Below are 27595 nucleotides of genomic sequence, written 5' to 3'. Positions count from 1 at the left end.
CTCCTGACTACCTTTCTCTGTGTGACCAACCATCCTGGCTGTTCTGGACCTTGCTTTGTAGTCTAGGCTGTACTTGAGCTCACAGAGATCTGCCTGCCTCTGCCTCTTCCTCTGCCTCTTGAGTGCTGGGATTAAAGGCATGTACCACCACTGCCTAGCCTTGCTCTGTTTTTTAATTGATTTTTAGAAAACCTTTTTCTTCTATGTATGGTGGTTACCCTCATATGCGTCTGTGCACAGTGGGACTTACATCCCCTGACACTGACAGTTGAGAACTGCCAGGTGAGTGTTAGGAGCCCATGTCATCAGGAGGAGCACAGGTCCCAAAGACATCAGGAGACACTGCAGTAACCACTGTCATTTCTGTCTCCATGTTTGTGAGTGTGATAATAAAACCACTTTGTTTAAGCCGTTTGCTACTGAAAGATTCCTAGGCTAGCTCTCTCATAACAGTATTGGAACCTTATGTCCCAATCTGATCTATCTAAGGAAAAGTTTGAGTTAGTGATGGCTGCCTGTGTACTAAGGGTCAGTGGGGTGCACCGGGCCAAATGGAAATGAATTCAATTGGATTAAGGTGTTTTCTGTTGTTCACTTCCTTACTTAAAGATAGGCCTCACTATGTAGCCTTGGCTGGCCTGGGCCTGCCTTTGTGAACAGGATGAATTCTCAATTGTACCTCCCCCTCAAAGTGCTGAGATAACTGGCAGATTGTTCCTATCAGAGTCAGACTCCTGGCTTTCTGTTTGGAAATCAGACCCGTAGAATTTTCCAATAAGCTGTTTCCAGGCTCCTCCCCTTGAGGTCAGGGATTTGAACTTGTCAGTGAAAGGACTCAGCATGTAAAAGCACTTGTCACCAAACCTGATGAGCTGAGTTTGTTCTCTGGTAGAACTCATGGTAGAAGGAGAGAACCATCTCCTGCGTTTGCCCTGATTCCCACAATGAAGCCAGAGCACTCTCTCCTCTCCTACCCTCTAGTAAATACATGTAAAAGAACTAAAAACAAAAGGCCGTCTACATCAGCTAAGCTGAGAAGCTGGAGGGTAGACAAACATTATGGAGGCCAGTAGATGTCATCGACATTAAGATCACTGACAATCATTGTGACCCACCCATGTCAAGAGTATCTTCAGAAAGCTGCTTTCTGAGAAGTTCATCAGAAAGCTTGGTTATGACTTGCATTACATCAAATCACACTGGGAAGGTCTGGGGGGGAGGTGCAAAAGGTTTCTGAAGGAAAAAATAAACTGGCACTTGTCCACCATAGGCAGCAACACACTGCAAGGAGAGTGTCCATGTGAGGATTCTTGGCTTTGTTTTAAACCTCTCCTCCAAGAATGAACACAAAAACAGCAGCTCATCCTGCTCAATTTTCTTTGATAAACAACGGTTGCAGTGCGGGTAGAAACAAGCTACCACCGCTCATAACCAACGGAGGGAGAGGGGCTTTTGTGGGGAAGTGGATGCACCTAGTCAGTCAGGACTAAACACTATGCAGTAGGTCAAGTAGACCTGAGAAATGAGACCCTCCTGCAGCTAGGGGGCGATATGGATGTGAGTCTGTGCTAGAGTGAGTTGGTAAATCCTGGTTAGATAGATTAGCCAAATAAGGAATTTTGATTTGGTGGCCTAAGTGTTTTTGTCTCTGGGATGGGTCAGTGGCCAAATACAGGACTATACCTTGGGGGCTAGCTTGAGGAATGTAACAGTTTATAACAAGGGAGAGAACAAGGGCAAAAGGGCAAAACATGTCTGCCATGTTTCCCATGCTCTGGCCTGCTAGAGCCCCTTCAACCAAGCACACACAGGCCAGAAAGGGAGACTGGAATTCGAACCTCTGAGCAGCTTTTCTCTCTTCTGGCTGTTTTGTGGCCTTGTTGGATAGTAGAGTTCAAGTTTGTTTTTAAAAGTATAAGACTTGAATGTTAAATTGTGTTTTTCATTGACTGTTCTTGTACGATGTAGTTCTTTGTACTACAAATCTGTCTTTGTTAGGGTTTTACTGCTGTGAACAGACACTATGACCAAGGCAACTCTTATAAGGACATTTAATTGGAGCTTACAGATTCAGAGATTCATCAAGGTAGGAACATGGCCGAGTCCAGGCAGGCATGGGTGCAGGAGTCGCTGAGAGTTCTACATCTTCATCTGAACCCTGCTAGGAGAACATTGACTTCTAGGCAGCTAGGACGAGGGTCTTATAAGCCACACCCACAGTGACACACCTACTCCAACAGGGCCACATCTTCTAATCTTGCAACTCCCTGGGCAGAACATATACAAACCATTACAAATACTTAGTGTATTTTATTAATTAAACAACATCTTAGCAGATTGGATTATACAGTGTAAAGAATGTTCAGAGTATGTTTTAAACGTCACAATGTAAATATTATATTATCTGGCATACATCACCAAAAAGTAACAAGCCAAAAAATCTGAAAATTCTTAGAAACTTGCTTTTGTTTTCATAGTGTGTTAGAATTCTGCATTGAATCATTGGTGACTACACTGGATAGTTTTATGTCAACACAGGCTGAAGTCATCTGAGAGGATGGGCTCTCAAGAAAATGCTTCCATGAGATGGGTTTGTAGACAAGCATGAAGGGCATTTTTTTTACATTAAAATTTTATTTAATGCTTAGCCAATTATTTTAATACACATCACAATTTTGTCAATGATATTTAATATTTAAGTAAACATTGAAATGTCAGTAATTAAAATGCCTGAAAACTTTGCTGTTATGCTTCACTAGATGGATTTTGTTTTGTTTTTCATTTGCTTTCTTTTTTTTTTCTCCTTCTTTATTGAATTGGGTAGTTCTTATTTACATTTCAATTGTTATTACCTTTCCCGGTTTCCAGGTAAACATCCCCCTAACCCCTCCTCCTCCCCTTCTATATGGGTGTTCCCCTCCCCATCCTCCTCCCCTTACTGTCCTCCCCCCAACAATCATGTTCACTGGGCGTTCAGTCTTAGCAGGACCAAGGGCTTCCCCTTCCACTGGTGCTCTTACTAGGCTATTCATTGCTACCTATGAGGTTGGAGCCCAGGATCAGTCCATGTATAGTCTTTGGGCAGTGGCTTAGTCCCCGGAAGCTCTGGTTGGTTGGCATTGTTGTTCATATGGGGTCTCAAGCCAAAGGGCATTTTCTTAATGATGGAGGAGGACCCAGCCCATGGTGAGCGGTGCTATACCTGTACAGGAGGTCCTAAGTTTTACTAGAAAGCAGGCTAAGCAAGCCATGAGGAGCAAGTTAGTAAGAAGCACTCCCTTGTGGCTTCTGCATCAGCTGCTGTCTCCAAGGTTGGAAGAGGAAATGTGTTCCTGGGTACAAATCCCCCCGGTCAATGCCATTGGTTGGGCTGCCCACTTCCACCCCTGTGTGGCTGATGCAGGGGCAAAGCATTTATGAGTTCACATTCATGGTCTCTTCTGCTTTCAAACACATTGGTACCAGGTATCCTTGTACAGTTATCCCTCAAACTGTCTTAATATCTACAACAGGCAAACACCTGTTGAATGGAATCAGGGTGAAGCTCCAAAAACCCATTCATCTTTGAATCTCTAAAGCGATTCCCAGCCTCCCCTGTCTGAAGGCTGTTAGGAGAACACTGACTTCCAGGCAGCTAGATGAAAGTCTTTTAACCCACACCCACAGTGACACACCTACTCCAACAGGGCCACATCTAATCTTGCAACTCCCTGGGCAGAACATATACAAACCATTACAAATACTTAGTGTATTTTATTAATTAAACAGTATCTTAGTGATTTGGATTATACAGTGTAAAGAATGTTCAGAATATGTTCTAAATGTCACAATGTAAATACTATATTATCTGGCATACATTGTCAAAAAGTAACAAGCCAGAAATCTGAAAATTCTGAGACACTTGCTTTTGTTTTCCTAGTGTGTTAGAATTCTACATTGTATCATTGGTGACTACACTGGATAGTCTTATGTCAACACAGGTTGAAGTCATCTGAGAGGATGGACTCTCAAGAAACTGCTTCCATGAGATGGGTTTGTAGACAAGCCTGAAGGGCATCTTCTAAGTGATGGAAGAGGACCTGGTCCATGGTGAGTGGTGCTATCCCTGGGCAGGCAGTCCTGAGTTTTACTAGAAAGAGGCTGAGCAAGCCATGGGGAACAAGTTAGTAAGCAGCACTCCCCTGTGGCTTCTGCATCAGCTGCTGTCTCCAAAGTTGGAAGAGGAGATGTGTTCCTGGGTACAAATCCCCAGGTCAATGCCATTGTTTGGATTGCCCACTTCCACCTTTCTAATAGCCCCTGTGTGACTGGTGCAGGGGCAAAGCATTTATGAGTTCATACTCTGCTTCCTGCTTTCAAGCACATTGGTACCAGGTATCCTAGTACAGTTATTCCTCAAACTGTCTTAATATCTACAACAGGCAAACACCTGTTGAATGGAATCAGGGTGAAGCTCCAAAAACCCATTCATCTTTGAATCTCTAAAGCGATACCTTGGATGTTGAGTGACAGCCTGGCATTTACTTTCCTATTCCTCTTACTCATTAGGAAGACTCCTAACGTAATTTCTTACTTTTAAGCTTGAGACTTTGGCCATTGTGAAACTTCAGTGGAAAAGTCCAGATGTCACCAACTGCTCAGGGATGAATCGTGATAAAATATAGCTTGCCCTGTGACCTTCCTCTCAGGGACTATACTGCATTTCAGAACACTGTTCTGTCCATACAGGAACCTCTGTATTAATGCTGCATGCAGGCCTCAGAGGCTGACTGAGATGGTGTTCCTCCTTCATCAAGACAGACGTATTTATCAAATGTGGAAAGAGACATTACGTCAATCCTCCCATCCCTCTGCTCCTGACCACCCCTTCCCAGCCTCCCCTGCCCTATGCACAGTCCACCAAATTCCCAGCCTCCCCTGCACCATGCACAGTCCACCAAATTCCCAGCCTCCCCTGCACCATGCACAGTCCACCAAATTCCCAGCCTCCCCTGCCCTATCCACAGTCCACCAAATTCTCAGCCTCCCCTGCACCATGCACAGTCCACCAAATTCCCAGCCTCCCCTGCAACATGCACAGTCCACCAAATTCCCAGCCTCCCCTGCACCATGCACAGTCCTCTACACCATCCTCATCCAGTTCTCAGTCTCACCTGCATTCAGTTTAGCAAGAGGGAACAATTTTGATTCTCTTGAAATGTGAACTGACCTCAGGTGTTATCCTCAAGCCTTCTGTTAGTGGAAATCTGTTTCAGGACACTTCTGACTAGATGAATTTCCTTCTCTGTGAAGTAAAGACTATGTAGATACAAGACCAGATTCACCATGAATGGCCATGCTAGAACTTTCAGATACAGAAGGAAAAGTGGAACCGTGGCTCTATCAAACAGCAGGGGAACTTCACTCAGGTTGCATGCTTAGCGGAGCAGGCCTTCTGGTTATAACATCATTTTTCTATTTCATTTATTTTATTTGGAGAAATAAGCAATATAACCCCATGGCTGTATATCCTAAAGCTGGCTATACGACCTTACCAGTCATAGCCTTGAATATGCCCCAGTTCTATATGCCAGCAAATTCATATATATATATTTTTTCTTTTTTTTTTTTTTGGAGCTGGGGACCGAACCCAGGGCCTTGCGCTTGCTAGGCAAGCGCTCTACCACTGAGCTAAATCCCCAACCCCAAATTCATATATTTTATACAATGATTTGTGCTCCACTCTCAAACTGGTAATAGAGCCAATTAAAACATGTTTCTTCTTTTTTTTCATGAATTATCCTCATGGATTTTTTTTTATTAACTTGAGTATTTCTTATCTATATTTCGATTGTTATTCCCTTTCCCGGTTTCCCGGCTAACATCCCCCTAACCCCTCCCCCTTCCCTTCTAGATGGGTGTTCCCCTCCCACCCTCCCCCAATTACCGCCCTCCCCCCAACAATCACGTTCACTGGGGGTTCAGTCTTAGCAGGACCAAGGCCTTCCCCTTCCACTGGTGCTCTTACTAGGCTATTCATTGCTACCTATGAGGTTGGAGCCCAGGGTCAGTCCATGTATAGTCTTTGGGTAGTGGCTTAGTCCTTGGAAGCTCTGGTTGCTTGGCATTGTTGTTCATATGGGGTCTCCAGCCCCTTCAAGCTCTTCCAGTCCTTTCTCTGATTCCTTCCACGGGGGTCCCATTCTCAGTTCCATGGTTTGCTGCTGGCATTCGCCTATGTATTTGCTGTATTCTGGCAGTGTCTCTCAGGAGAGATCTACATCCGGTTCCTGTCGGCCTGCACTTCTTTGCTTCATCCATCTTATCTAACTGGGTGACTGTATATGTATGGGCCACATGTGGGGCAGGCTCTGAATGGGTGTTCCTTCTGCCTCTGTTTTAATCTTTGCCTCCCTATTCCCTCCCAAGGGTATTCTTGTTCCCCTTTTAAAGAAGGAGTGAAGCATTCGCATTTTGGTCATCCGTCTTGAGTTTCATGTGTTCTGTGCATCTAGGGCAATTCAAGCATTTGGGCTAATAGTCACTTATCAATGAACCATTTTTCTTTTTTAAATTTATTTTTGATACAGAGTTTTACTATGCAGCTCTGGCTGACCTGGACTTTAACATGAAGACCAGGCTGGCTTCAAACTCACAGAAATCCACCTGCCTCTGCCTCTCATTGTGCCACTGCCATCTCAGTGTTGAGATGAAAGACATGTGCCACCATGCAAGACCCCATTAATATTTATTTACTTATGGATACAGTCTCACTGTTAAGCCAGGCTGACCTCAAATTTCAGATTCTCCTGCCTCAGCCAGTTCTAAGAATGCATCTTGGTGCTGGAATAGGGGAAGTTTATGAGGGAGGCTTTTGGTCTCCTCAATAAAATAAGTTAGAGGGAGACTTGGGAGTCCAGCAAGCAAAAGTGCTCATTTAGAAGAGCTCAAGTGCATTCTGGGTAGCAGAAGGGCAACCTCAGGTGGGGACCGAGGATTCAAACCACCTAGAACTGATGGATTTAGGGAAGGTGTATCAGCCACAAAGACAGCAGCAATTCTAAACACCAGCCACAAAACGCCTGGAAAAGAACTTATAGTAGCTATAAAATAGAAATAACACATTTATCCATAGGATGAGAAGTATAAAACATTTAAAAGGATATGAAAACAATAAAAGAAATGAAAAAAGCAAAAACAAAACAAAGCCCCCCAAATCCACAAAACTAGAGTCCTCATACTATATGACTCAAAAATATATCCTACAATGTTATGGTAACCCAAACACTATAGTACTGACATCATATGTAGACCAATGAAACAGAATAGATCTAGGAATATATAGTCAATTCATTCTTCAAAAAAGTGGTTAAGACACAGCCAGTGTGTACGGGTGAGTGTGAGAGTGTGTGTGTGTGTGTGTGTGTGTGTGTGTGTGTGTGTGTGTGTGTGTGTGTGAATGTGTGCATGCATGTGTGTTTCTAAGACTGATTCATACTTGCAATCCTAGTATCAGGAGACTGAGGCAGGGGATCGACCAAGCTTGGGCTATATGGTGAGTTCTAGACCAGATTCGGGTATAGGGTGAAATTTTCTAAAAAACGAAACAACAAAGCCTAAAAGAGAGCAAAAATGTGCGGACATATCAGGGAAAGAATACTCTATTCTATATACCATATTGGGATCTGGATGTCAGCATACAGAAAATGAAACTGAGTACATTTCACACACCACATGGGTATACCAAATGTATTAAGGACTCAAATATAAGATTTGAATGCATAAGGCTTCCGGAAGAGAGCACAATGGCAAAGCACCATTGTACAACTCTGGCTGTGGTTTCAGATGCATTTTTAAAGCACAGGCTCCCAAAGCAAAGACAGAAACCACAGCTTCTTTCCCAGAACCACAAGCTTCTGCACAGTGAAGGTATAAGCAATGGAGTCCAGGCTGTACACAGAGTGGGAGAAAGCAGGAGTTGATGCTCAGATATGCACAAAGCACGGTAGCTAGAAAACAAATAGACTGTCACAATGGAGGGGAAAATCAGGTTAGGCATTTTTCAAAGAAGACAAAGAATAAACTAATCTATGAAAATGTGCCCAACTCACAACTGACCAGGAAAATGAAACCCAAAGCCCAATGAGTATACCTCACTTCTGTCCTCCAGAAAGGGCTATCCATCCTCAAATATAGAAAAGAGCCAGTGTTGGAGAGGTGTGGAAAAAGGAGGATGCTGCACGATGATTTAGATTATTACAGCCATTAGACGTACTAGCATGACAATTCCTTTAGAAATTTAGCCATAGAGAACATTGCCAGTCATGGGCTCATGTTTGCTCTGCTCTTGGTAATGAATCCAGGTCTTCTGAGACACTCGTATCTTCACATTCGAGATTATTCATAATAACCGAGATACAAAATCAAGGTGCTGTCCGTAAGTGGACAGATGAAAACACAGAAGATACACATGGAACGTTAACTCTACTCAGTCCTTTATAAAGAGGCTCTGTCACTTGCAACCACTGGAATGAAGAAGCTGAGGACATGGAGTTGAGGTAAACCAGCCATAGAGGGACAAATTTACCGATGATCTCAGTGTGAGATCTCAGTAGTAGAGTGGCTCACCAAGGGCTGCAGATGGAGTGGGACAACTACCTTGGTTATTTTTATTTAGTTTGCCCATAATGCAATACAACAAATACCAATACCAAACCGGTTACTAGGCATGTTTTGAATCCATATCTTGAAACTAGGAACATTTGCTACCAATGGATGTTTCCGTGGTGTAGTGGTCATCACGCTCGCCTAACACGCGAGAGCTACCCAGTTCGAGACCGGGCGGAAACAGTCTTCTTTTTCATTTTCTCGTCTGTTTTTAGACTCTCAATTCACTTCCTACGCTTTTGAGGAACACAGTTTCGAATCGAATGTACAGTTTTAGCTTTGACAAGCGTGTTTTCTTAGACCTTAGCCATAGGAAGTACGTATGTGAGGACCAGTGGAGACACTTGACATAAAAGGAAGTACAAAAAAAAAGAGGCATTATCAGCTCGGGGGATTAGCTCAAATGGTAGAGCGCTCGCTTAGCATGCGAGAGGTAGTGGGGTCGATGCCCACATCCTCCAGTTATTACCTTGCACACCAGGTTTCCACTAACAACCTTATATAAAAATGACCTTCATTAACCTTATGCTCTCACACTCTTGAGCATAAACTTTAGTTCGCTGTTTAACACATTGTCACTTTCCAGTTGCTCAATCCACATCACGCACTCGTGTGTTCATTTGACAAGTGCTTCAGAGCTTTTCGATTTGAAGATTCACTCAACAGACACTGGGTCAAAATCTATTCTGTGCAAACAGGTTAGGCTTTTTCTCTTAAACCACACCGTGCTGTTTGTTCTTTTGCCCGCCTCTCTGGGATCTTTCTTTTCCTCGTACATCTCTGTTCCCTCAATTGCGTTATTGGAGGGTTGTTCTGCTCCTCACGGGAGCTACCCACACTCCTGTATTGCCGACAGCATCGCATGGTCTACTCAGCCTGAGTGGGATGTGGCACCTTCCACACAAGTCTCAATTTTCCATATCTAAGCTCCGTAAAAAACAAACAAACAAACAAACAAACAAACAATCTAACTAGTTAACTAACTAACCAACCAACCAACCAACCAACTAACTAACTAACTAACTAACTAACTAACAACCCTTGAGAATTTTCCTTAACAGGTTGCAGTGACTATTTGAGTCACCTGCTCGGGTTGTCTCAAAAACTCTCCAGCGTCTACAACGTTCTCTTCGAAGTGTCTCCAGGTGATCAGGCTCTCCCAACCTCCAGTGCCCTGTATGTTTCACTTGCATGCGATTCCCCTGCGGTGCAGCGCAGCGTCTCAGCACGGGAATTCCTGCACACGCACCTTTTCCTTCGCTTAGCTCTCCCCTGCGCCGTTACGCCTGAGGAGCATTTTTTGTTCCTTCCCTCTGCCAGGATCTAGCCTCTTTTTTTTCTGTAATTTTTATCTCTGGTTTGTATTCATTCCTTGCGGTTCTTTCCATTAGTGTGAATCTATATTTTTCATATCATACTTTATACAATATCCCTTTTGATTTGTAAAAATTAGAAGTAAAGAGCCTTACCCGTTGTGTTTCCGTAGTGTAGTGGTTATCACGCTCGCCTCACACGCGAGAGGTCCTCGGTTCGAAACCGAGCGGGAACATCTCTATTTTGGGTCCCCCTGCCAGTCACAGAAGAAAGTACACAAAATCCAACGATTAGCTCCGCCACCTGACGGCGATTCTAACAGGGAATGCGCTCCACATACCCCTTTTTCAAGGCGGCTGGCACATCTTGAAGTGGGAGCCTTTTAACCTAATTGGTGGCCCTGGATCAAGGAAAGCGACCTTCAGGCTACAGGTGAGTGCGGGTGAGAGTGAGATTAAATGAATGAATGTTGGGGTTAGGGGGAGGGGAGAAGGAGCAGTGCGGAGGGAGGGGGTAGCGGATTCCTGATTCAGGTTCAGAGACAGAATCTGCACATTTACGTGGTCACTTGGGTCCTCAAGGTGAGGATTCTTCCAACTTATGCAAGAAAACAGCAGCCTCTGGACCCACGGCTCATTTGCAGGCTTCTACGGAAACACAACAGGTAAGACTCTTTACTTCTGAAGTGCTAGAACCCACTAGTGGGGGGAAGGGGCCTGCTACCTCTGGGTCTAGAGCTGAACCACCAATTTGCTCACTTTCCTCCAGAAGCTAAAATGGCAAGAACATACTGAGTTGCTCTTTCTCTGCAGAAGTTTCCTCTACAGCCTTGGCCTAAAAGCCAACTTGGTTAGAAACACCCGGGCAGAGTTCCAGAGGGATTGAGCCCAGCTCTGGGGCAGGAAACTATTACCAGGAGCCCAGTCTAAATTCAAGGCTGTAGAGGTTGGGAGGTCCAGTATTTGGAGTGTTAACGGTGAGTTACTGTGCAGACCAGGCAGAGACAGGGAAGTTGGGGCAGAGGAAGAGCTCATTATTTGATTCTCAATTTCTGCTTCCTAATTCTGGCCTGTCACCTCCCAACTCTGAGACCCTGTGAAAAATAATCTACCCGAACCTCTGTTGCATTTGGAAAAGGTCAAACCAAGTCCTTTCGTGTTGGACGCTAGGCTGGAGAGCTGCAGTACGCGAGTGAGCTTCCTAGAGAAGGCCCACCCTTTTGCTCAGCTGCGATGGAGCTGAGACGGAGAAGCGCGACCTCAGCGGCTTCATCCCAGTATTGCTTCTTGCTACTGATGTGCCTTCTCATATTTGTCTTCTCATATACCTGGCATGGTATGAATGGGCATGGGAAGATTCCCCCACTGCGTATAATCTAGCGTGACTATTTCCGGGGTTAAGACAGCCCACTATGTTTTTTGAAGATCAGCATGAAGATGAACGTTCTTTCATTTACAATAAAAGTACCTACTCTTCGTTCATGACCTTCCCTTTCATGGTGCACCCTGAAACCTGTCACAAGATCAAAGAACTGAGGCCCTGAATGTTTTCTTTGATCATTAACTCGTCCCAAGCCTATTTTTTCTTCTATCATATTCTAGGTGTCTGGTCTTGTGTTGACATCCTTTGTCCATTGGGAGTTGAGATTTGTGCACGGCGATAGATGTAGATCTATTTTTATTCTTTTATATGCAGATTTTGAGTTTGATCAGCACCATTTGTTGAAGATGCCGTCTTTTCTCCATTTTGTGTTTTTGGCTTCTTTGTCATTTTTTTCCAATTTCTATAAAGAATTGGGTTGGAATTTTGATGAGGATTGCATTAAATCTGTAAATTGCTTTTGGTAAGTTGTCCGTTTTCACAATATCAATCATACCAATCCATGAGCGTGGGAAGTCTTTTTCATCTTCTAGGGTCTTCTTCAATTTCTTTCTTTGGAGACTTAACTTTTATTTTATTTCATTTTATTTTTTGGAGCTGGGGACCGAACCCAGGGCCTTGCACTTGCTAGGCAAGTGCTCTACCACTGAGCTAAATCCCCAACCGACTTAACTTTTATTTACATGCCTTTCAGTTGTCTTGTCAGGAGTTATCCCAGGATAGATTTTGAAGAGATTGTTAAAGGTACTGTTACCCTGATTTCTTTCTGTCATTTGTACGTAGAAGGACTACTGCTCCTTATGTGTTAAAGTTATAGTCCACTATTTTACTCAAAGAGTTTATCAGCTATAGAAGTTTCCTGGTGAAGTCTTTAGGAGCTTTTAGGTATAAAATGTCAACTACAAATAAAGATACATTGATTTCTTCCTTTCTTATTTGCATCCCCTCGATATCCTTCACTTTTGTCAATACCCTTGATTTCAAATACTGTATTGATTAGATTGGAAAAGAGTGGATGTCCTTGTCTTGTTTCTGATATGGTGTAAATGCTTTGAGTTTCTCTCTCTTTAGGTTGCTGTTGGCTGTGGAATTGCTCTAAGTTGCTACTATTATATAGACTTATGTCCCTTGCATCCTTAATCTCTATAGGACTTTTATCATGAAGGCGTGTTGTGAGGCCCTTTCTACGTCTAATGAGATTATGGTATTTCTTGCCTTTCAATCTGTTTGTGGTGGATTCTGTTTATTGATTTACATATTTGAACCATCCCTGCATCTCTGGGATGAAGTCAATTTGATCATCGAAGAAAATATCTGGATATAGTCTCAGTGTCTGCTATCATGTTCTTTCTAATTTCTACTTTCATTAGTATGGATCTTCTCCTTGTACTTTATTCAATTCTGCTAAAAGTTTGTCAATCATGTTGGCTTTCTCAAAGAAGCAGTTCAATGCATTGATTCTTTGAATTGATATTTTTATGTCTGTTTGCTTGTTTCTATTTTATTGATTTCAGTTCTGAGTTTGATTATTTCTTGCTCTCTTCTCTGTTGGGTTTTGTTACTCCTTGTAGTCATTGTCTAAGCTTTCAGAACAACACTTACATCATTAACTTACTATTACAAGATTCTCCTGTCTTTTGATTGTAGGCAGTTAGTGCTATGAACTTGCCTCCTAGAACCTCCTTCCTTGTGTCCAGTAAGAACATGTATGTTGTGTTTTTATTTTCATTCAATTTAAAAAGGATTTAGTTTCTTTCTTGATTTCTGTCTTGACCCATTTTTCTTTCAGTAATGAGCTGTTATTCAGTTTTCATGAGTCTGTATACTTTCTGCTGCTGTTGATAGCCAGCTTTCATCCACGGTGGTCAGATAAGAGGTAGAATGTTATTCCAATTTCCTTATATCTGCTGTGACTTGCTTTGTATCCTAGTATGTGGCTAATTTTGGAGCAAGTTCCATGAGGTGCTGAAAAGAAAGCATGTTCTTTCGTGTTCAGTTGGATGATCTGTAGTTGTCTGTGAGGCCCATTTGACTTAAGATATTATTTAGCTGCAGTATTCCTGTGTTTAGTTTTCGTCTGGGTGGCCTATCTATTAAGGAAAGTGGGGAGCCACCCACCATCACTGTAGGCTATAAATATGTGGTTTTAGCAGTAGTAGTGGGTTGTTGTTTTTTTTTTTTTTATGAACTTGGGTGATCTTGTGTTTATTGCATAACTATTTACAATTGCAGTATTCGCTTAGTGGATTTTTCCTTTAAAGAGCATGTAGTATATCCTTCCCTATCTTTTCAGGTCAGTTTTAATTAGAAGTCTATTTAGTCTAATATTAAAATAACTGTACCTGCCTGCTTTTGGGGACCATTTGCTTAGAATAACTTTTTTCATCCTTTTACCATGAGATGATATCTCTCCTTGATGAGGAAGTTTATTCCTTACATCCAGTAGAAAGATGGAATCTAATCTGCTATTCTGTTATCAGTGAGCAGAGGGACAGTGAGAAAGAGCTAGAGGACCGGGATTGGCATCAGTCCCCACAGAGTGGAGGTGACTTGGGAGGAGGGGCTCCTGCAGGCAGACTGCTACAGGACTAGGGAGGTCTGGGGAGATAAGAATGGAAGGCAGGAAGGATAGTGGAAATTGCCTGTGTCCCAACTCAGTGTGCTTCCTGGGGTTCATGGTAGGAAGCATTTCTGATCAATTGCTGACACAAAGTAATGGAGATGTGCTATGAGGAAAGGCTCAGGAGGGGGGCTGTGGGAAAGAGCTAAGAGGACCCGAGATCTCGAACCAAGAGGCTCGAAGGATGAAGGATGAAGGTGGGGTAGGAAGGAGGGGCAGTGTGGTCACTGCGAGTTCCTGGTTTAAAACAAAAACAAAAAACAAACAAACAAAAGCAAACAAACAAAAAACCAAAACCAACTGTTCTCTGTGTAACATTGGTTGACACAAAGGGAAGATAGATCCACAGGAAAGTCTAATAGTTCTTACTTACAGGTATTTATGTGCAGTGACCAGAAGAGACCAGAAGAGGGCAATAGATGCCTACGTATTGGAGCTGAACACGCTTATGAACTCCCCTGTGGTACTAGAATTCAAAGTCAGGTCCTCTGAAAGAGCAGCTAGTGCTCTAGCATGACAATTTCTTTAGAAAGTGAAAACAGAGTCACAGAGGCTGCGCTTCACTGGGCATGAGGTCACAGTAGTGGAATCAAAGTGTTCTGAGAGATTCACTGTATACTGAGCATTCATGGAGATGGAGCAGCGTCTTCTGAAACACTTGCACATTTGTATTAATAGCAGAATTATTCTAATAACCAAGATACAAAATCATGCTACTGTCCATCAGTGGACAGAGGAAAACACAGTAGACACACATGGAATGTTAGTTATTCCGCCCTTTATTAAAGAGGCTGTGTCACTTGCAGTCACCATGAGGACATGGTGTTAAGTGAGGTGTTAAGCCACAGAGGGACAAACTCCACCGTACTTACGGAGTGCAATCTGAGTGTTCAGTTGGCAGTAGTAGAGCAGAGTGGGGTCACCAAGTGCTAGGGATGGAGAGGGACAGCCATCTTAGTTACTTTGACTTAACTACCCTGTGATACATATATGCAAAGAAAACATTATGCCATCTACTAAGCACATTTTGAATACATGTGTAGAAATTAGGAAATTGCTTAGTCTCAAGGTGCTTTTGTAGCATAGTGGTCATCGTGCTTGCCTAACACGTGAGAGGTCCCTAGTTCAAAACCAGATGGAAGCATGAGTCTTCTCACTTTTTATGTGTTTTTAGACCTTCAGCTCATTCCCTACAATTAGGAAATATGAATTTTGGCTTTGTTTTTAGACTTTATGGTCATGTGTTCCTGAATTCTAACTATAGCAAGTAGATTGTGAATGCCAGTAGAAATTCTTTGCCATAAAAGAAAGTACAAGAAGGAGTCTGCTGTGTGGAGGGATTAGCTCAGGTGGTAGAGTGTTCACTTTAGCATGTGAGAGGTAGTGGGATCGATGCTCACATCCTCCAAGGTCTTTGAATTTCTAGTCATTCTTAAGTCTTCTATTAGATTCTATGGAAGAAATGTCTATTTTGGACTAAGTTGATCTTACTCTTTGCTGTCACACTTAAAAGTATAAACTTTGGAGTTCCATAGTTTTCTTTCAGTATTCTGTTTATCTAACAAATGCATGACAACGTTGAGTAAGAACTTTTTCTGTGCAGGTGTAGAACTTTACTGTTAAACCTCCACATTGTGCCTGCTGTAACTTCTCTGGAACCTTCCTTGTCCATCTTTTGCCAACTCTACTGCTTTGCTTCACTTCTGAGCCCCACCTGAAGGAAGCTTCCCACAGCACTGCACTGCCACCACCAACATCATGTGGACAAACCTTTACTGGGCCTGAGTGGGATGTGGCCTCCTTCCCACTAATCTCAGTTTCCGATTTCTAAGCTCTGTGTAAAACCGAGAATCACTTGGCTGTAACCGTTTACGGCACCTGTCCGAGTTCCCTCAAAAGCTCTCCAGTGTCTACAGCGTTCTCCTCGGGGTGGTCCCGATTACCCGAGCTCTACCCTCCTTTCTTCTCTTTTTGTCTTTACCTTCAGAAGGCAGTGTGGCATGCCCTACACTCTGCCCTGTCTCCTGCCAGACATTCCTAAACTGGTTGAAAAACAACCACTGAACTCATCAAGGACACCTCCACCTCGCTGGTTGAAACATCGTGAATGGGACCCTCTTGAGTTGAGGTGTCTTGAGTGGACAGTCTAACGTGGGACATTTCCCATGGAATATCTGAATCCAGGATTAGCATTCTTCTGTTGTAGAATCTGAAATGAGATGATGGACAGTAGTTCCCTCCTGGAGGATTAAGCAGTGGGTGTGCTTGCCTGGCCCTCCTACAGCCTGGGTTTAAAGGCCTTCCTGGTCTGGAACTGCCCTGGCAGTGTCCCACAGTGATAGAGCCCAGCTCTTGGGGCAGGAGACTCTTACCAGGAGCCCAGTCTAAATCAAGACTGTGGAGGTTGGGAGATTAGATATCTGGGGTGTTAATGAGTGAGTTACTGTGCAGAGGAAACGCTGGTCATTTGATCCTCAACTTCTGCTTCCCAGTTCAGGCCTTGTCACTTCCCAACTCTGAGACACTTGAAAAACAATTTACCTGATCCTTCATTGTATCTGGGAAGGGCAGATGTGGACAAGTCCTTCTGCTGCCAAAATTCAACTGAACTCCATGGAACAAACTCATAAATTGTTTCAATTAATTAAGGGAGTATGGAACTAAAAACCTTAGGTTGTGGAAATCTTGCAAGGGGGATGTCTCTAGTCATGAAGACACAGATGGAAGGAGAGGATCCAACAGCATGGTGTGGATGGAGAATGAGTGTGAGGACTACTTACTTGTTCATTCACTCATTAAACCAGTGATTGAAAAATCTCCTTGTTACTTTTCTTCCAACGAGAACATGGAGGTAAGACTCCTGAGGGATGGGTGTGTCAGAGGAGTGAAACATGAGGTAAGGGAGGGGCACAAGGCACTTAAAAGTGAACCTGCTCCCTCAGCTCAGAGGGCCTTGCTTGGATGCATCCCAGATGGGTGTGGGTGTCATCACTGTGCATGTGAAATGCTTCAGATGCAGCACTAGCTGCTAGAGTGCAAAATCCAAGTGATGCTTTGTTCTTTATAAGTTGCAAGTGGATACAGGATGTTTTGAGACTAAGACATTTGTAATGTGAAGTTGAAGATGGGAGAGGCAGTCTCAGTGCAGCTGCAGGTCTGTCAAGCTCCTGACCAGAAGGTCCTGAGGTCCAACCACAGAGAGGACAAAGAGACCTCCTTTTCCATCCAGGGTCAATTAGTTGCTTGTGTAACAGGGTGACAATGGGTAAAAATAAAGGACTAAAGAGAATTCCAAGGCACATTTGAAACAACAACAACAACAACAAGTAACCATTGATGGTTAGTGATCACACTAAAATCAATTCCCAGTGTTTTGACCAGATGGGTAATGAGAAGACTTAGGCCACACTGGACATTGCAAGGAAATGTCTGCTCTTATTCCCTACCATGTGATGGAGGAAGCAGGACAAGTCCCTTCTCAGCTTGGTACTCTGAATGTGCCTGGCTGCAATTAAGGCACAAAAAGGGATATGACTTCATTCGCTTATTTATTCCTCTAACAAATTAATCCTAGCAATCCCCATTGTGCAATAACTGTTATTGTTGTACTGTTTCAAAAGTAAGCGAATTTCAGAAATGTTGAGAGCTGGGTCGATCAACTGAGACTTTCCCTTCCACCGTGATGTATGGAGGAGAAACAGCTCCATCTCAAAATCACCTGGGCACCTCCATGTTCAATGACAAAAGTGTTCTCTTCAGCAATCTGCCCTAACCATCAGTTTACCAGGAGTAACCAAGGGCCTTGGGAATAGCCTGTGATGTTTGGAGGTTTCCATGGGGCCCCTTAGACCAATGCCTCAACAAGATGTAGTCCATTCCTGGCCCTGAAGGTTTTACTTGGTGTCATTAGCTATCTACATATGGCATTGTCTCTCCTTATGGGTGACTCCATTAGATTCCTTGCATATATATTTTAGGAAGCTTCTACACTATTAGGTTTCCCTGTGGTTATTCCAATGGCAATTGCTGTTAGTTGTCCCTCCCTCCACATTCCCTCCTTTATCCTTGTCTTCCATCCAGCTCTCTAGTTAATCCTCCTATTCTAGTTTCCTATTTGTCCCTCCATAACAACTACATTTTGTTTCCCCTTCCTAGAGAGATCCTCTCTTCCACCTCTGTCCTTTACTAAATACCTAAGCTCTGTGGTTTTTCAGATTATAACTCACATATCAAAAGCTTAAAAGCAACACCCACACATAAGAGATAACAACATACAATATTAGTCATTTGCATCTGGGTTACTTCTCTCGGGATTATTTTTTCTACCTCCATCCATTTAACTGCAAATTTCAAAATATCATTTTGCTTAACAGCTGGATAATATTCCATTGTATAAATGTACCACATTTTCATTATTCATTCATCAGTAGACATCTAGGCTGTTTCTAATTTCTGAATTATTATGAATAGAACAACAATGAATATGAATCAGCTAATATCTCCATAGTAGGATATAGAGTTCTTTGGGTGTATGTTTCAAAGTGGTAAAGACAGATTGTCTTAGCCTGTTTGTTTGTTTGTTTGTTTGTTTGTTTGTTTGTTTGTTTGTGACAAGCTTTCTCTGCATAGCCCTGGCTATCCTGGAACTCACAATGTAGACCATCAGACTTCCCTCAAACTCACAGTGGTCTGCCTGCATCTGCCTCCCAAGTTCTGGGATAAAGGCATGCACTAGCATGCCACTTTTGCCTGGATTTTGAGGAAAATCTATTTCCAGCTTCCTGAGGAACCACTACACTAACTTCCATGGGGGCTACACATGTTTGGACTCCCACTAACAATGAGTAAGCGTTCCCCTTTCCCTACATCCTTGGCCCAGGAGCTGTCGTTTGCTTTATTGATCTTGACCACTCTGATGCAAGTAAGATGAAATCTCAGAGTAGTTTTGTTTTGTACTTCCCTGGTAGCTAAGAATGTTAAGCATTCTTCATTTCTCACCATTTCCATTTCATTTTTTGAGAGCTCTCTGTTTAGTACTGAAGCTCTTTTTAATTTTGTTGTTCTCTTAATGTTCAGTTGATAGTTCTTTATATACCTATTAAATGTATAATTTGTAAACAGTTTTTCCCATCCTGTAGCTTGCTGTTTTGCCAAATGACGGTGTCCCTTGCTGTACAGAGGTTTTTAGCTTCATGAGGTTCTGTTTTACTAATCTTACTGCCTGTGTCATCAGTGTCCTGTTCTGCAACTCTTTTCCTAAGCCTGTTCCCTACTATGTCTTCTATCAGATTCTGGGTATCTGGCCTTGTGTTGACATCCTTTATCCATTGAGAGGTTGGTTTGGTTTTTTGTTGTTGGTTTTTTGTTTTGTTTTATTTTGATGCACAAGGATAGATATAAATCTGTTTTTATTCTTGTATATGCAGCTGTCCAGTGTGCAAACAATCAGGATGCAGATGCAGGCAGACTTCTGTCTCTTCTTCAATTTGTGTTTTACTTCTTTGTCAACAATCAATGGACAATAGGTGTGTGAACTTATGCATGAGTCCTTGGTTTGATTCCATTAATCAATGCATCTGGTTTTATGTAGATACCACACTGTTTTTATTACCATGGCTCTACAATACAGCTTGAAATCAGGTGGTGACATCTTCAACAGTTCTTTTCATCATTCAGGATTGTTTCAGCTCTCCTGAGGATGGTCATCGTTTTTCCTTTGTTTTGTTTTAATTTCCATATTAATTTGAATGTTTTTTTTCAATTTCTATGAAGAATTCTGTTGGATTGATGGGGATTGCATAGCATCTGTAAGTTGCTTTTGGCAAGATGCCCATTTTCACAATATCAATCCTATCAATCCATGAGCATAGGAGGTCTATCCATCTTCTAGTGTCTTTTTCAGTTTCTTTTGTCAGTGTCTTAAAGATTTTATTTGTAAATCCCAGGATGTTTTCTGAGGATATTGCGAAAGGAGCTGTTTCCCTGACTTCTTGTTCCATTGTATGTAGGAAGGCTACCAATTTTCATGTGTTAAGCTTGTAACATGGAACTTTGCTGAAAGTTTTATCACCTCTATAAGTTTCCTGGTGCAGTGTTTAATGGCTTTTATAAAATGTCATCTGCAAATAAAGATACTTTGACTCCTTTCTTTCCTGTTTGTATCCCCTTAGATTTTTTAATGCTTTTATAAGACTTTAAATACTATATTGAGTAGATTGGAAAAATAAACATCCTTGCTTTGCTCCTGATATTTGTGTAAAGTCTTTGAGTTTCTCTCTGGTTTATGTTGGCTGTGGGCTTACTGTAAATTGCCACTATAATATTGAGATATGTCCTTGCATCCCTAATCTCTCTAGGACTTTTATCATGAATGGGTGTTAAGTGTTGTCAAAAGCCCTTTCTACATTAATGAGATGATGGTATTTCTTGTCTTTCAGACTGTTTATGGGGTAAATTATGTTTATTGATTTACATATATAAACCACTCCTGCAACTCTAGGGTGAAGCCAATTTGATCATGTTAGAATATCTGTTTGATATTTCCTTAGATTTAGTTTGCAAATATTTTATTTGAGTCTTTGTGTCTATGTCTGTAAATGATTTTTATCTATAAATTTGTATTGGGTCTTTGCAGTTTTGCTATGGGGTAATAGTAGCTTTGTAAATTTGTGGAATAATTTGAGTTAGTATTATTTATTCCTCTTTGAAGGTTTGGCGGAATTCAGCACTGAATCCATCTGGCTCAGGCCTTTGTGAGGAGGACAGGACTTCCATTTTACTAGAAGTTCTGGGATGTGATTAAATTGTTTATTTGATCTTAACTTTCATGGGTCTTACAAAGAAGACACACACTCATTACTTGTATGTTTTTCAATTTGGTATAATATAGATTTAAATTATGTTCTTATTGTTTTCATTTCCTCAGTGTCTGCTGCAATGCTCCCTTCTTGTTTCTACTTTGGTTAACATGGATCTTCTTTTGTATTTTATTTAACTTGGCTAAAAGTTTCTCAATCATGTTGATTTTCTCAAGGAACCAACTCATTTCATTGATTCTTTGAATTGTTTTCTAATGTTTGTTTCTGTGTTTGTCTGTTTGTTTCTGTATCATTAATGTCAGCCCTGAGTTTAACTTTTATTTTTCACTGTCTACTCTTTTGGATGTTATTTCTTCTTGTTGTTCTGGAGCTTTCAGATATATCTCTGAGTTACTGCTGTGAGATCACTCTGTGTGTGTTAAGAAATGCTTAATGCTACAAACTTGCCTCTTAGAACCACCTCCTTGTGTCCAATATGTCTATGTATGATATATTTTTCTTACATTCAACTTTTTAATTATTTTACTTTTTTGATATTTTATGTATTTACGTTTCAAATGTTATCCCCTTCTCCCCCTTCTCCCATAACCTACCACCCCACACACACACGTTTATGAGGTTACCCCCATTCTGACCTGCCCACTACAACCTCAAAACCCTGGCATTACTCTATCTACATTGGGGAAACAAGTCTTCACAAGACCAATAAGGATGGGCAATGCCATCCTCTACTAAATATGTGGCTGGAATCATGGGTCCCTCCATCTGTACTCATTGGTTGGGGGTTTAGTCCCTGGAAGCTCTGGTAGGGTCTGGTTGCTTGATATTGTTTTCTTCCTATGGTGTTGCAAACCCCTTCAGCTCCTTCAGTCTTTTCTTTAACTCCTCCATTGGGGTCCCCTTGTTCTGTCCAATGCTTACCTGCAACCATCTTCATCTGTATCAGTAGGGTTCTAGCAAAGCCTCTCAGGAAACACCCATATCTAGCTCCTGTCAACAAGCATTTCTTGGCATCAGCAATAGTGGCTAGGTTTGGTGGCAGCATATAAGATGGATACCCAGGTGGGGCAGTCTCTTGATGACCTTTTCTTCAGTCCCTGCTCCACTCTTTGTCCCTGCATTTCCTCCACTGAGTATTTTGTTCTGCATTCTAAAAAGGAATGGGGCACACACACTTTGGTCTTCTGTCTTCTTGAGTTTCATATAATCTGTGAATTTTTCCTTAGGTATTCCAAGCTATTGGGCTAATACCCACTTATTAGTGAGTATATACCATGATCGTTCTTTTGTGACTGGGTTACCGCATTCAGGATGATATTTTCTGTTCTGTCCATTTGCCTAAGAATTTCATGAAGACATTGTTTTTAACAGCTCAGTAGTACTCCATTGTGTAAATGTACCACATTTTCTGTATCCATTCCTTTGTTGAAGGACATCTGGGTTCTTTCCAACTTCTGGCTATTATAAATAAGGGTGCTATGAACATGCTGGAGCATGTATCCTTGTTATATGTTGGAGCATCTTTTGGGTATATACCTAGGAGTAGTATAGCTGGTTCTGCAGGTAGTACTATGTCCAATTTTCTGAGGAACTGCCAGACTGATTTCCAGAGTGGTTGTACCAGCTTGCAATCCCACCAACAGAAGAAGAGTGTTCCTCTTTATCCACATCCTCACTAGCATCTGTTGTAACCTGAGTTTTTTATCTTAGCCATTCTGATTGGTGTAAGGTAGTATCTCAGGGTTGTTTTAATTTGCATTTCCCTGATGACTAAGGATGTTGAACTTTTCTTTAGATGCTTCTCAGTCATTCAATATTCCTCAGTTGAGAATTCTTTGTTGAGCTCTGTACCCCATTTTAAATAGGTTTAATTGATTCTCTAAAGTCTAACTTCTTGAGTTCTTCATATATATTAGATATTAGCCTTCTATCATATGTAGAATTGGTAAAGACCTTTTTCCAATCTGTGGGTTGCTGTTTTGTCCTATTGACAGTGTCCTTTGCCTTGCAGAAGCATTGTAATTTTATGGGGTTCCATCTGTCTATTCTTGATCTTAGAGCATAAGCCATTGGTGTTTTGTTTAGGAAACATTCCCCTGTGGCTATGTGTGGAGGCTCTCCCCCACTTTCTCTTCAAATAGTTTCAGTGTATCTGGTTTTATGTGGAGGTCTTTGATCTACTTGATCCACTTTGATCCACAGCTTTGCACAAGGAGATAAAAATAAGTCAATTTGCATTCTTCTACATTCTGACATCTAGTTCAACCAGCACCATTTGATTAAAATGCTGTCTTTTTCCACTGGATAGCTCCTTTGTAAAAGATCAAGTGACCATAGGTGTGTGGGCTCATTTCTTAATATTTAGTCAAGTTTCTTTTATGAATGTGGGTGCCATTGCATTTGGAGCATAGATGTTCATACATTGTACCACACACAATATTAGTGGGAGACTTCAACACAACACTCTCACCAATGGACAGATCATAGAAACAGAAACTAATCAAAGACACCATGAAACTAACAGAAGTTATGAGCCAGTATTTAACAGATGTCTATAGAACATTTCATCCTAAAACAAAAGAATATACCTTCTCAGGACCTTTGGTACCTTCTCCAAAATTGACCATATAATTGGTCAAAAAGAGGCCTCAACAGCTACAAGAAGATCGAAATACTCCCATGCATCCAATCAGATCACCACAAACTAGGAATGGTTTGAATAACAACAAAAACAACAGAAAGCTCACATACAAATGGAAGCTGAACAATGCTCTACTCAATGGTAACTTGGTCAAGGAAGAAATAAAAAAAGAAATTAAATATTGTTTAGAATTTAATGAAAATAAATGAAGGCACAACATAACCAAACTTATGGAACACAATGAAAGCAGTGCTAAGAAGAAAAGTCATAGGTCTGTCTGCCTCCAAAAAGAAACTAGAGAAAGCATCCACTAATAGCTTGACAGCATACCTGAAATCTCTAGAACAAAAAGAAACAAATAGGCCCAAGAGGAGTAGACAGCAAGAAATAATCAAACTCAAAGCTGAAATCAACCAAATACAAACAAAAAGAACTATACAAAAAATCAACAAAACCAGGAGCTGGTTCTTTGAGAAAAATCAACAAGATAGAAAAACCCTTAGCCAGACTAATGAGAAGGCACAAAGACAGTATTCAAATCAACAAAATCAAAAATGAAAAGGGAGACATAACAACAGAAACTGAAGAAATTCAAAATATTTTTAGATCCTACTACAAAAACCTATACTCTATGAAACTGGAAAACCTGCATGAAATGGATGATTTTCTAGACAGATACTAGGTACCAAAGTTAAATCAGGATGAGATAAACCATCTAAACATTCTAAAGAAATACAAGTAGTCATTAAAATCTTCCACCAACAAAAGACTGGATGGGTTTAGTACAGAATTCTATCAGACCTTCAAAGAAGACCTAATACCAATAGTCTTCAAACTATTCTACAAAATAAAAACAGAAGAAACACTACCCAATTTGTCCTTTAAAGACACAATTATGCTTATAACTAAACCACATAAAGACTCTAAAAAGAAAGAGAATTTCAGACCAATTTTTCTCATGAATATTGATGCAAAAATACGAACTAAAATTCTTGGAAACTGAATCCAAGAACAGATCAAAATGATCATTTATCATGATCAAGTAAGCTTCATCTCAGGGATTCAGGGATGATTCAATATACAGAAATCCATCAACATAATCCATTATATAAACAAAGTCAAAGAGAAAACCCACATGATCATTTGTATAGATGTTGAGAAAGCACTTGACAAAATTCAAAACCCCTTCATGATAAAAGCCTTCAAAATATCAGGAATGCAACACCCATACCTAAACATTGTAAAAGTAATATACAGCAAACCAGTAGCCAACAACAAATGAAATGGAGAGAAACATGAAGCAATCCCACTAAAATCAGGGACTAGACAAGGCTGCCCACTCTCTCCCTACGTATTCAATATAGTACTCAAAGTCCTAGCCAGAGCAATTAGACAACAAAAAGAGGTCAGAGAGATATAAATTGAAAAGGAAGAGGTCAAAATATCACTATTTTCAGGTGATATAATAGTATACATACATAAGTGACCCCAAAAATTCCACCAGAAAACTCCTAAACCTGATAAACAACTTCAGCAAAGTGCCTGGATATAAAATTAACTCAAACAAATCAGCAGCCTTCCTCTACTTAAAGAATAAGCAGGCTGAGAGAAAAATTATGGAAATGACACCCTTCACAATAGTCATAAATAATATAAAATACCTTGGTGTGACTCTAAACAAGCAAGTGAAAGACCTGTATGATAAAACTTCAAGTCTCTGAAAAAATATATTGAAGGAGATTTCAGAAGATGGAAAGAGCTCCCATGTTCATGGATTAACAGGATTAATATAGTAAAAACAGCCATCTTGCTGAAAGCAATCTACAATTCAATGCAATCCCCATAAAAGAGGTGCATTGCAGTCAACAAGGAAGACAGGAGTTGAAGATCTGAAGAACACTTTGACATCAGACATGGAGTTGCAGAGATTGAAGTTTGCCTAGCTGGTTTTCCATCTTTCTTTGGTACAGTATTTCTTCACTGTGCTCACCTTTAGAACAGTAAAGTATATCCTGTGTCATTGTATGTTGGAAGTATGTGATCTGTTTTGTTCATTTTAATTTTATCAGAAATTACAGTTAAGAGATTGCATGAATCTCAGAAAAGACTGTGAACTTTGGACTTTTAAGGAAGTTTGAGACTGTTATAGACTATAGGGATTTTTGAAGTTAAACTGAATGCATTTCAGCATTATTATATGGCTAGTAGCCTATGGTGGTGAAGGAGTGGAATGTGGTGCTTTGAATAGCAATAGCTCACACAGACTGATGGGTTTGAATGCTTGGTTCATAGGAAGTGACACTATCAGGAAATGTGGCCTTGTTGCAGAAATTGTGTTACCGTGAGGGTGGATTTCTGTGCTCAAGCTACACCCAGTGAGACACACCCTCTTCTTTCTATTGACTGTGAATCAATATAGAATTCCCCAGCACCATGTGTGCCTGCACACTGTCATGCTTCTTGCCATGATGATAATGGACTGAACTTCTGAAACTGTAAGCCAGCCTCAATTAAATGTTTCCCTTTATAAGAATTGTCATAATCATGGTGTCTCTTTACAACAATAAAACCCTAAGACATTGAAAAAGGGAAGGGAGGAGAGGGTGTTCTGTGTGTCATTGGCTGACACAGAGAAAGGAAAGAATCATTAGGATATTTGCATGCAGTTTCGCAAGTGGCTATAAGGAGGCAGCAGATGCCCCAAGATATTAGTCAAAGTTAAATATTACTTTGTCAAAGTAAAAGACTTACATCTATCCATCTTACATAGCTTACTTACTCTTTTCAATTAGGCTTACAAGATACCACATCACCCGTTATAAGGAATTAATAAGTTTTTGTGACCATACACTAATAATTTTATTCCTTTTTAGCTCTCTAGTACTCTACATTATTTCACTTACATTAACAACTGATTTGTGGGTGCTGGGAATCAAGGTCAGGTCCTCTGCAAGATCAGCTAGTGCTCTAGCATGACGACTTCTTTAGAAAATGAGAGGAGAGCCACAGTGCCTGCCCCTCGCTGAGCACATTGCCACAGTAGTGGAATCAAGGTGTTCTGAAGCATTCAGTGTCTTTTGGAGACACTTACTCCTTCACATTCACAGCACGATTACTCTTAATAACCAAGATGCAAAATCAAGCTACTGTTCATCAGTGGACAGAGGAAAACACAGCAGACACACATGGAACATTAGCTACTCCGCCCTTTCTAAAGAGGCTCTGTCACTTACAATCACAGGTATGAAAAAGCTGAGGACATAGTGTTAAGTGAGGTAGACCAGCCACAGAGGGACAAATTCCACAACACTTTGCTTACAGTTTTCAATCAGAGTTTTCAGTTGGCCTAACAGAGTAGAGTGGAGTTACCAATGGTTAGTGATGGAGGGAGACAGCCATTGTAATTACTTTGACTTTTAGCTATCCTATGATAATACACATATATAAAGAATGTCAACATCCTGTCATTTACTAAATAAATTTTGAATGAATGTGTAAAACTAGGACTGTAGTGTAGTGGTCATCATGCTCACCTAACATGTGAGAGGTCCCTGGTTCGAAACTGGGTGGAAACAGCACTGTTTTTCTCACTTTCTCTTGTGTTTTCAGATTCCCAACTCATTTCCTACACTTTGGGCAGGTAAGACAATCTCAGCTCCAAGGTTTCATCCTTCACTGTCATGTTTTCCTGCACCATAGCTACATCAGATACCTGTGAGAGACCAGTAGAGACAGTTAGCATAAAAGAAAGTACAATTAAAAAAAAAAAGGAACTGTCTCTGCCGAAGGGAGTTAGCTCAAATGGTAGAGCACTTGCTTAGCATGTGAGAGGTAGTGAGATACTCACATCCTCTAGTTGTTATGTTACTTTGTGCACCACCATTTCTATTGAGAGCCTCGCAATTGGGAGTACTCGATTCCTCTAAATTGAGGACTGAAAATTACCCTCATTAGTTTTAGGCTTTTCTCAAACACTCTAAGCATAAACTAGAGTTTTTCACATCCAAATTATGTACTTGTTTACATTTGTCCCCATTTGTCCCTTTACTCGCCAGACACTAAGTCAGAACCTCTTCTATGTAAGCAGGTTTAGGCTTTTCCTCTTAAACCACCCCGTGCTGTCTGTTTTTTACCCGCCTCTCTGGAATCTTTCTTTTTCTCGTCCATCTCTGCTCA

At 41.2% G+C, this 27595-nt stretch overlaps 1 long non-coding RNA gene and 2 other non-coding genes across 3 annotated transcripts; 2 read left to right on the top strand and 1 right to left on the bottom strand.

Moving 5' to 3' along the window:
• Nucleotides 1-2035: 2035 nt before the first annotated feature.
• Nucleotides 2036-26946, bottom strand: LOC108353148 (uncharacterized). Its single transcript, XR_010059175.1, has 4 exons — nucleotides 26323-26946; nucleotides 14833-14889; nucleotides 10116-10213; nucleotides 2036-2267 (listed from the first exon to the last, which is right to left on the bottom strand). It is a non-coding gene; the product is annotated as an uncharacterized LOC108353148 (long non-coding RNA).
• Trnav-aac6 (transfer RNA valine (anticodon AAC) 6) lies at nucleotides 8757-8829 on the top strand. Its single transcript has one exon. It is a non-coding gene; the product is annotated as a tRNA-Val (tRNA).
• Nucleotides 10123-10195, top strand: Trnav-cac5 (transfer RNA valine (anticodon CAC) 5). Its single transcript has one exon. It is a non-coding gene; the product is annotated as a tRNA-Val (tRNA).
• Nucleotides 26947-27595: the final 649 nt, after the last annotated feature.

This window comes from Rattus norvegicus, chromosome 17 (assembly GCF_036323735.1).
Source record: "Rattus norvegicus strain BN/NHsdMcwi chromosome 17, GRCr8, whole genome shotgun sequence".
Lineage (NCBI taxonomy): Eukaryota > Metazoa > Chordata > Mammalia > Rodentia > Muridae > Rattus > Rattus norvegicus.
Note: the sequence above shows the minus strand (reverse complement) of the source record. Positions and strands in the feature narration are given on the sequence as shown.